The sequence below is a fragment of the Gopherus evgoodei genome, unplaced genomic scaffold, assembly GCF_007399415.2.
Source record: "Gopherus evgoodei ecotype Sinaloan lineage unplaced genomic scaffold, rGopEvg1_v1.p scaffold_205_arrow_ctg1, whole genome shotgun sequence".
NCBI lineage: Eukaryota > Metazoa > Chordata > Testudines > Testudinidae > Gopherus > Gopherus evgoodei.
In genome coordinates this window covers 47,400-56,676 of record NW_022059868.1, presented here as the reverse complement: position 1 = coordinate 56,676, position 9,277 = coordinate 47,400, and the positions used below count along the sequence as shown (strand labels likewise).

At 47.3% G+C, this 9,277-nt stretch overlaps 1 non-coding gene across 1 annotated transcript; it reads left to right on the top strand.

Moving 5' to 3' along the window:
- The first annotated feature begins 6,610 nt into the window (after positions 1-6,610).
- Positions 6,611-6,694, top strand: TRNAS-AGA. The gene has a single exon. It is a non-coding gene; the product is annotated as a tRNA-Ser (tRNA).
- Positions 6,695-9,277: the final 2,583 nt, after the last annotated feature.

The window sequence follows — 9,277 nt, the reverse complement described above, 5'->3', positions numbered from 1 at the left end:
CCCCACCCTGCCACCATCCACTCCCTCCGACTGCCCCTTACAGAAACTCCAGCCCATCCAACTCCCCCTGGCTCCTTTTCCCCTGATCACCCCCTCCTGGGACCCTTTCCCCTAACTGCCCCCCAGGACCCCACCCCCTATCTAAGCACCATTGGTCCTTGTCCCCTGATTGCCCCCTCCTGAGGCCCCTGCCCCTAACTGCCCCTTGGAACCCCACCCACTTTCTAAGCCTCCCTTCTCCTTTTCCCCAACTGCCCCCTCCTGAGACCCCATCAACTTCCCCCCAGGACCCCACCCCCTACCTGTCCCCTGACAAACCCCTGGGACTCACATGATTATCCAACCGCTGCCTGTCCACTGACTGCCCCCCCAACCTCTGACCCATCCAACCCTCCCTGCTCCCTGTCCCTTGACAGCCCCCCGGGAACTCCATACCGCTTCTCCAGCCCTCTCCCCAGCCCCCTTACCGTGCCACTCAGACCAGCAGGGAAAAGGGGGAGTTAGATGGGAAACTAGTGAAGAAAAAGAGAGCAGGAAACAATAGGGGAAACCTTCTGTTCTCTCTCTCTTCCCAGTCCTGGCCTAGCCTGGTGTCAAGGTTTTTTCCCCCACTTTGAACTTTAGCTTTCAAAAAATGGAGACCTGTATGATTACTTTTAAGCTTAATTACCAGCTTCAATTTGGTATGCTGCCACCAGCCAAAATATAGTGTTTGGCATACTTCCTGTTCCTCCAAAACCTTTCCTGGGGAACCCAAGACCCAAACCCCTTGGGTCTTAAAACAAGGAGAAATAAACCATTCCCCCTCCTTTCCCGCCCCCTCAGACTTTCCCCTCCCTGGGTTGTCTTGGGAAGCTTCACTGATCCAAACTTCTTGGATCTTAAAACAAAGAGAAATTAACCTTCCCCCCCTCCTTTCCCCCCACCAATCCCTGGTGAGTTCAGACCCAATCCTCTTGGGTCTTAAAACAAGGAAAAAATCAGTCAGGTTCTTAAAAAAGAAAGCTTTTAATTAAGAAAGAAAAAAGTAAAAATTATCTCTGTAAAATCAGGATAGAAAATGTTTCACAGGGTATTCAGATTCATATTGCCTAGAAGGACTTCCCTCCCTCCCCCTTAGCCTGAGATTCAAAGTTACAGCAAACAGAGGTAAAAATCCTTCCAGCAAAAGGAAAAAACATTCACAAGTTGAAAGAAAACAAACATAAGACTAATCCGCCTTGCCTGGCTATACTTACAATTTTGAAACATGGAAGACTGATTCAGATAGATTTGGTGAGTCTAGTTGTACGTCTGGTCCCTCTTTTTCCCAAGAGCGAACAACCCCCAAAACAAAAAGCACAAACAAAGACTTCCCTCCACCGAGATCTGAAAGTATCTTGTCCCTCGATTGGTCCTCTGGTCAGGTGTCAGCCAGGTTTACTGAGCTTCTTAACCCTTTACAGGTAAAAGAGACATTAACCCTTAACTATCTGTTTATGACACCTGGTATTAGTGCTGGTTAAAAAGAGGGGAAAATATCAGCATCTACCAGCCTTTCATAGCTGTACAAGTCTCAGGCACAATACAGAGGTGCCCATCTGCAAGTGCCGAATGGTTGGATTGGCTAATGCAACCAGTAGACGTCCAGGGCACACTGGGATATACAGCCAAGTGTTCATCACCATCATTATTTCAAAGGGATAATGATAATGATGGGAAGGTTCACAATTGACGCAATAGTTGCATACAAAGATGCACGTTTGGCAGTTATATTGGCTCAGGTTGTTCACCCCGGCCTAGATGTAGAAGTTACAACACTGAAACTTGAAAGAGGGGCCAATTTCCCCATCATTTCACACTTTTACATCCAAACACGATGATTTTCTGAATGAATCCACCTCGTTCAACCAGAAGATCTTGGGGTGGGTGTAAGAGTCACTGGATAAAATTCTCTGCACTCTGTTATGACTCAGGTCAGAGCAGATGTACCTAGTGATCTAGTTGGGCTGTAAAATCTATATATCAACCCCAAATATGGTGTGAAATTAATCCTCAGAAATGGCTGTTCCCCACCCAGACCCCAGCAAAGGGCTCTCCAAGGAAGGGGGCTGTTGAGGAAGGAAAGAAGAAAGATGTCCTTCTCTCCCTGGAGGAACTGGGCTCTGCGCTTTGGACAGAAAGGAGGGGAAGGAAATGGCCACACGATGGCAGTGGAACCTAAGAAATGAAACACAACAGGCTTCTGTGCACATTGATTCTGCACAGTGAATGAACCTGACTCCTGTATCATGAAAAGCCAAAAAGCCATTTCTTTGTGTGACAGGGAGAAAAGAGTTCCAATCATTCCTGCCCATTTACTTTTGAATTATTTTACATTATAAAGAAAATTGTAACAAAAGTAGTCAGAATTTGAGCTGCCTGTTATTAAAAGCCTGTTCCCCAATTCAGTTCCAACTTCCCTGCTAGAAACACCCCCAGGTCCCTGCTCACCCCAGGAAGAGGAAAAAGAGAATCCCCCACTGGGCACTGCCCTTGGCTCCAGGCTGCTGTCCCAGGGTGTGGGTGGGGACTGATTGTTTGCTGCTGAGGAGGGAGCCAGTAGAGGCCTCTGGTGCTCTGCTCCTAGCATCTGCCCAGCCCAGGCTGTCCTCTGCCTCAGCTGCTGCTCCCGGCCTGCTCTAGAGTCAAACAAGCAGGGCTCCCAGGGGAACAGAGGCTGGGACAGGGCAGCATCCTGGGTTGGGCTGGGAAGGTGCTGGGAGTTCTCGCTCCCTGAGAACTGGCCTAGCTCCCTTCTCAACAGCGAACAAATCAATTCCACGTCCCCTCCCCAGAAAAATCAGCCTGGAGCCAAGGGCAGCAGGGGACGATTCCCTTTAGTTCTCACCAAGGCAGGAGAGAACCCAGGGCCTTTCTAGCAGAGCTTATGGAACTGACGTGGGGAAACCAGCCTTTAATAACAGGCAGCTTAAGTTGAAGCTAAGTGTTTTTAACAATTTCTACAACATTAAATAACCCTTCAATCGTAGTGTCACCATCCATAAAATTGCTTCAGCCTTACAGGTTCCCAAGTGCAAAACTAAACATCTCTTCAAATCCAAGGGAGTGGAGATCAGTCAGTGTTCAGAGTCACCCCCCACAAAAGAACCATGTTGTGATACATACTGGCCCCATCATGTGGCCATGGCCTTTCCCTCCTCTCTGTTAAAAGTTTTGGTATTTTGCACAGAAACTCTCTTCCCTCAGGAGGGACCTGGGAACCAGGGCTGCCAGCCAGACAAACACCTTTAAGAGGAGGCGTAACCTGTCAAAAAATGATCTCCCTCCTTCAGTTCAGTGACACCCTGAAATGTTACTTATCCCAGCAAAGCCGCAGGATTGAAAGCAGCTACATCAAGCCCCTGTGTAGCTCGCAGGAATGAACACAAACACTCCCTTGTATTTGAAGAGATGTTTAGTTTTACCCTTGGTAAACTACAAGACTAAAGGGAAAGGCGGTGGTGGTGTCAGATATAAAGAATGAAACATGAAACAATCATCATAGATATGCCCATAGTGACTGAAAAATATTTCTATATACTTCTTATTATCATCAGTGTATTATTTTCTCTGGCATCTAGACATTGACTAGACCTTGACCAAAAAATTTGGAACTTGACAAAATAATCAACTACCCCTCGTTAAGGTAATGGACTTGACACCCACTTGGGTGTCTCCACGCAGGTTCAAGTACTAACAACAGTGGCGCCTTACAGCCATAGCTTTTAATCAGGGCAATACATTGATACAAATTCCTGTTAAATCGTTTCTCAGCCAGAGTCCATCGCCCACATTCCTTAAGGCACTGGGCCACCATGTGGACATTTCATTTCCCTCCTCAATTTCACACAGAGACACAATTTCCTTTGCACAGATCCGTGAACAGCAAAACCTCCCTGTGTCTCTTGTCTGAGGGTATGTCTACACTACGGGATTATTCCGATTTTACAGAAACCGGATTTTTAAAACAGATTGTATAAAGTCAAGTGCACGCGGCCACACTAAGCACATTAATTTGGTGGTGTGCGTCCATGTACTGAGGCTAGCGTCGATTTCCAGAGCGTTGCACTGTGGGTAGCTATCCCATAGTGATCCCATAGTTCCCGCAGTCTGCCCCCCCATTGGAATTCTGGGTTGAGATCACAATGCATGATGGAGCAAAAACGGTGTCGCGGGTAATTCTGGGTAAATGTCGTCACTCATTCCTTCCTCCAGGAAAGCAACGGCAGACAATCATTTCACTCCCTTTTTCCCTGGATTGCCCTGGCAGATGCCATAGCATGGTAACCATGGAGCCCGTTTAGCCTTTTTTCACTGTCACCGTATGTGTACTGGATGCTGCTGACAGACGCGGTACTGCAGTGCTACACAGCAGCATTCATTTGCCTTTGCAAGGTTAAAGAGACGGTTACCAGCCCTATTGCACCGTCTGCTGCTTTGGAAATTGGCGATGATGATTACCAGTCATATTGTACCATCTGCTACTGTCATGGGTGCTCCTGGCTGGCCTCGCTGAGGTCGGCCGGGGGCGCATGGACAAAAATGGGAATGACTTCCCAGGTCATTCCCTTCTTTATGTTTTGTCTAAAAATAGAGTCAGTCCTGCCTAGAATATGGGGTAAGTCTACTAGAGAGCACAGCCGCTCCAGGTCAGAGCCCCAGATATCCCGCAGAAATGATGAGCTGCATGCCATTCCAGGGGGTGCCCCTGCAACAACCCCACCCATTGCTTCCCTCCTCCCACACCTCTCCTGGGCTACCGTGGCAGTTATCCCCCCATTTGTGTGGTGAAGTAATAAAGAATGCAGGAATAAGAAACACTGACTTTTTAGTGAGATAAAATGAGGGGGAGGCAGCCTCCAGCTGTTATGATATTCCAGGCAGAACATCTTCATTACTCATTAAAGGGTCGAGGGGGAGAGGAGCACAGCTTCCTACTGCTATGATAGTCCAGAATCTCCATTAGACATGAAGGGGGGAGGGGAGGGGAGAGGAGCTCAGCCTCCAGCTCCTATGATGAGCATGGTTACCAGCCCTATTGCACCACCTGCCAGAACTGAATCTCCAGGACACAAAGCTTAAAGAAGGGAATGACCGGGAGTCATTCCCATTTTTGCCCAGGTGCCCCCAGCCGACCTCACTGAGGCCAGCCAGCCAGGAGCACTCACAGGATGATGATGAGGACAGCTATCGGTCATAATGTACCGTACCATCTGCCACTGGGGAGGGGAGGGGAGAGGATGCTGCTGTTTAGCGCTGCAGCACCCCGTCTACCAGCAGCATCCAGTAGAGATACGGTGACATTGAAAAGAGGCGAGAAATAATTTTTTCCCTTTTCTTTGAGGGGGGGAGGAGGGGTAAATTGATGACATATTCCCTGAACCACTGGCAACAATGTTTTTGACCCTTCAGGCATTGGGAGCTCAGCCAAGAATGCAAATACTTTTCGGAGACTGCAGGAACTGTGGGATAGCTTGAGTCCTCAGTCCCCCCTCCCTCCCTCCATGAGGGTCCATTTGATTCTTTGGCTTTCCGTGATGCTTGTCACACAGCGCTTTGTTGAGTCCCTGTTGTGGCCTCTGTCTGTCATAGCCTGGAGATTTTTTCAAATGCTTTAGCATTTCATCTTCTGGAACGGAGCTCTGATAGAACAGATTTGTCTCCCCATACCGCGATCAGATCCAGTATCTCCTGTACGGTCCATGCTGGAGCTCTTTTTGGTTTTGGGACTGGACGGCCACCCATGCTGATCGGCGCTCCACGCTGGGCAAACAGGAAATGAAATTCAAAAGTTCGCGGGGCTTTTCCTGTCTACCTGGCCAGTGCATCCGAGTTCAAACTGCTTTCCAGAGTGGTCACAATGGTGCACTGTGGGATACTGCCCGGAGGCCAATACCGTCGAATTGCAGTGACGCTAACCCTAATGCGACATGGCAATACTGATTTCAGCGCTACTCCCCTCGTTGGGGAGGAGTACGGAAATCAATTTTAACAGCCCTTTATATCGATATAAAGGGCTTCGTTGTGTGGACGAGTGCAGGGTTAAATCAGTTTAACGCTGCTAAATTCGGTATAAATGCGTAGTGTAGACCAGCCCTGAGCCAGGGCATTTGATTCCAGCGAACCCTTCTCTCCTGCAATTGCAATGGTCGGACAGAGGGGACGTGGTCATCTGCATCCTTGCCATGGACATATTGGCTCAGCTCTTTCTTTCTGCTGCTGTTGTTAGTCCAGGAAACATCAGGGATGGAATGCAAGGCTGTATTCATGCATCAACCCCCTGAAAAATTTCAGTGCCCCAGAGAAATCCTGACTCCGGCTGTTGGAATGATATGTAGAGATTCAAATAGGAAAGGAACTGTCTGAATTGTTAGTGTGGGGAATGAACAGCAATCTATAGCAATGTATAGCCACAAACACACTCTCATCGTGGTCCAACCGGAAAGGAAATGGGCAGGAACTCTTGCTGTTCACCATGGACACACACTAATGCACAGCCGTGAGTGTGCTGGGGGAGCTGGTCTGAGCAATTTGAAGTGACAATTCTGTGAGAACAGAAATATTGTGTAGTGAACCAGCTGCACATCAAGTAGTTGTGGCTGAGTGGTTAAGGTGATGGACTAGAAAACCATGGGGGGGTTTCCCCATACAGGTTTGAATCCTGTCAACTGCGAAGCATTAGTGTGTTGTCGTTGTTGTCTTAGTGCCTGAGCATTCATGGAGCCAAATCTGGTCTTACTCTGAGGCTGTCTACACTTAAAAAACTGCTGTAGCACCGTGGAGTAGACAGTTGCTACAGTGAGGGGAGAGGTTTTCCATCCCTGTAGTAGCTGCATTGACAGAACAATCTTTCCTTTCATTTAGCACTATCTAATCATGGCTTAGGTCAGCTTAATTATACTGGTCCTGGGGTTTTTCACACCCTGAAAGACGTACTTGTTAGAGGGTTTATCCTATCAACCTCCCATTCCCTAGTCCTTCTCACGTGACCAGAGAGCAGCAATGCACGAAGCTCAAAGGTGCAAACAATTCAATGTTTATTGGGGTAAACTTCCAGCAAGCAATGATTCCAGTTTCCTTCCTCAGCATCCCGCTTCCCACCTCTGACACCACAGAGGCTTGCCTGTGTCCCTGTTCCCCTTCCCTGTTCCTATTCCTCCCGTTGGCAAAACATAATTCCAATTCCCCTACCCCAATTCCCATTCGCATTCCCCCCCTTACTTCCTGATTGACTGCAGACTATATAGTAAAACTTGAGTTCTGCTTAGCTGTGCCTTAACCAATCATTTTACTGAAATGTAACTAACCAATCCTAACATATTGTAACATGATTATCTAACCAATTATACCCCACTGCCTTAATTGGTTTACACCCAACAAATTAATTATACAGCAGGCTGAAACAATCACAGCACCAGACAGAGATTATACAGACAAGCAATAGCGAAGTGGGAACTACAGTGATAGAACAACAAAGAAATGAGAATTTCACACCCCAGCTATTGACCAGTGAGTTATTCCCAGATAGGATGCTATCCTGGTAGAGGCTGGTTGCTTAACTCTCTGGCCCCCTGGGCAGGATTTTGAGGTTCACCATTACTGTCTCAGAATGCCAGCACTCATCTTTTTTTCACTTAAAATGTGAGCAGGGAGATTCCAACACCTCAGAACCCATGGCTCTCCAGGAAATACGTAACTTTAGGTCCAGGTGAGTGTGTCTAAAAATCAGCTGTGCTGTAGAAGGTCTCTAGGAGTTGAAAGAGATGTGCCATCTCGACCTCCCTAAAGAGTTCATCAACTATTAATGAAAACTAGGGTTGATAAGTCATATTCTTTGTAGTATCAGGATGGTGGACTGGTCTAAAGTGCTAGTTATAAAACTTGTTTTCTTCCAGTCCCTTGGGTGTTCTGGTCTCTGCATAGAGACGTGGTTTCACATCCCACTCCTGACATTACGATTTAATTCTATCTGGAGAAAATGGCCTCACTTCAATCTCCTTTGGAACAATAGAACACCATTTGCTTAGCTTTTCTATTCCAGTAGCTGTGAGAGAAGCTCCAAACCAGGGGGAAACAGGGCCTGTTCTCTCGACTGATCAATTTTTTGTCTTCCTTCATTCCAAGCCATTTTCTCAAATACATCCGTATTTCCCACACTTTTATGAAACATTAGGCTCATCATTTAATTGCCACACAACTGTACTTATGAAGTGAAGTGAAATACAACATTTTTTGGATATTCTTGCAGAAGAGTTTTGCTTTCTGATCTGGAATTGAACAGGGGCTACCCGAGGGGGACAATGCTACTCCCTTTTCTTGACTCATCCAAAAAACATAAGTTTGTGGTGCCCTTTGTTTCCCTGTTCTTCAAACACCTGTCGGGGTGGCCTAGGGATACTTGGCCCTGACTCTCGGGATCCCTCCCTGCCCTACCTTTCTATATGATTCTGTTGTGTGGGTTTGTGCTGTGTCGTTGTTCCACGCTGAGCTGTTTTGCACAGTGTCACTTTGCACTCTGACACATTGTTTCGTGTTGTATGGTTTTTGCACTGCCTTGTGTTGTGTTGGTTTGAGCTGAGCTCTTTTGCAGTGCGTCATTTTGCCCCCTGGGACGTTCATTTTCATGGTGCTGAACTGTAGGGCTTTGCACTCCTACGTGTTGTCACTTTGTGCTGTGGAATGTCAGTTCACGCTGAATTGTTAGATGTTAGATTGGGGTGTTTCCACTTTTGTTGTGGTTTATATTATATTGCAAAGGCATCGAATTATAGAGCTGTACGGCTGCAAGGGCCTTGGAGAGGTCATGAAATCCAGCCCTCTCTGCTGAAGCATAGACTCATAGACTCATAGACTCTAGGACTAGAAGGGACCTCGAGAGGTCATTGAGTCCAGTCCCCTGCCCTCATGGCAGGACCAAATATTGTCTAGACCATCCCTAATAGACATTTATCTAACCTACTCTTAAATATCTCCAGAGATGGAGATTCCACAACTTCCCAAGGCAATCTATTCCAGTGTTTAAGCAGGATCAAGCAGAGGCGATGCATCGAGGGTATGTGGGATCAAGTGCCCACAGCAGTCGGCCCAGGCAGGGAGCAGAAGGAGGGAACCAGAGCAGGTTGTCTATGGGACCAAGTATATGCAGAGTATCCTTGACAGGTTTGTTCAACCTGTTCATAAAAACCTCCTAGGACAGAGACTCCACAGACACCCTTGGGAGCCTATTCCAGAGCTTAACTACCCTCAGAGTTAGAAA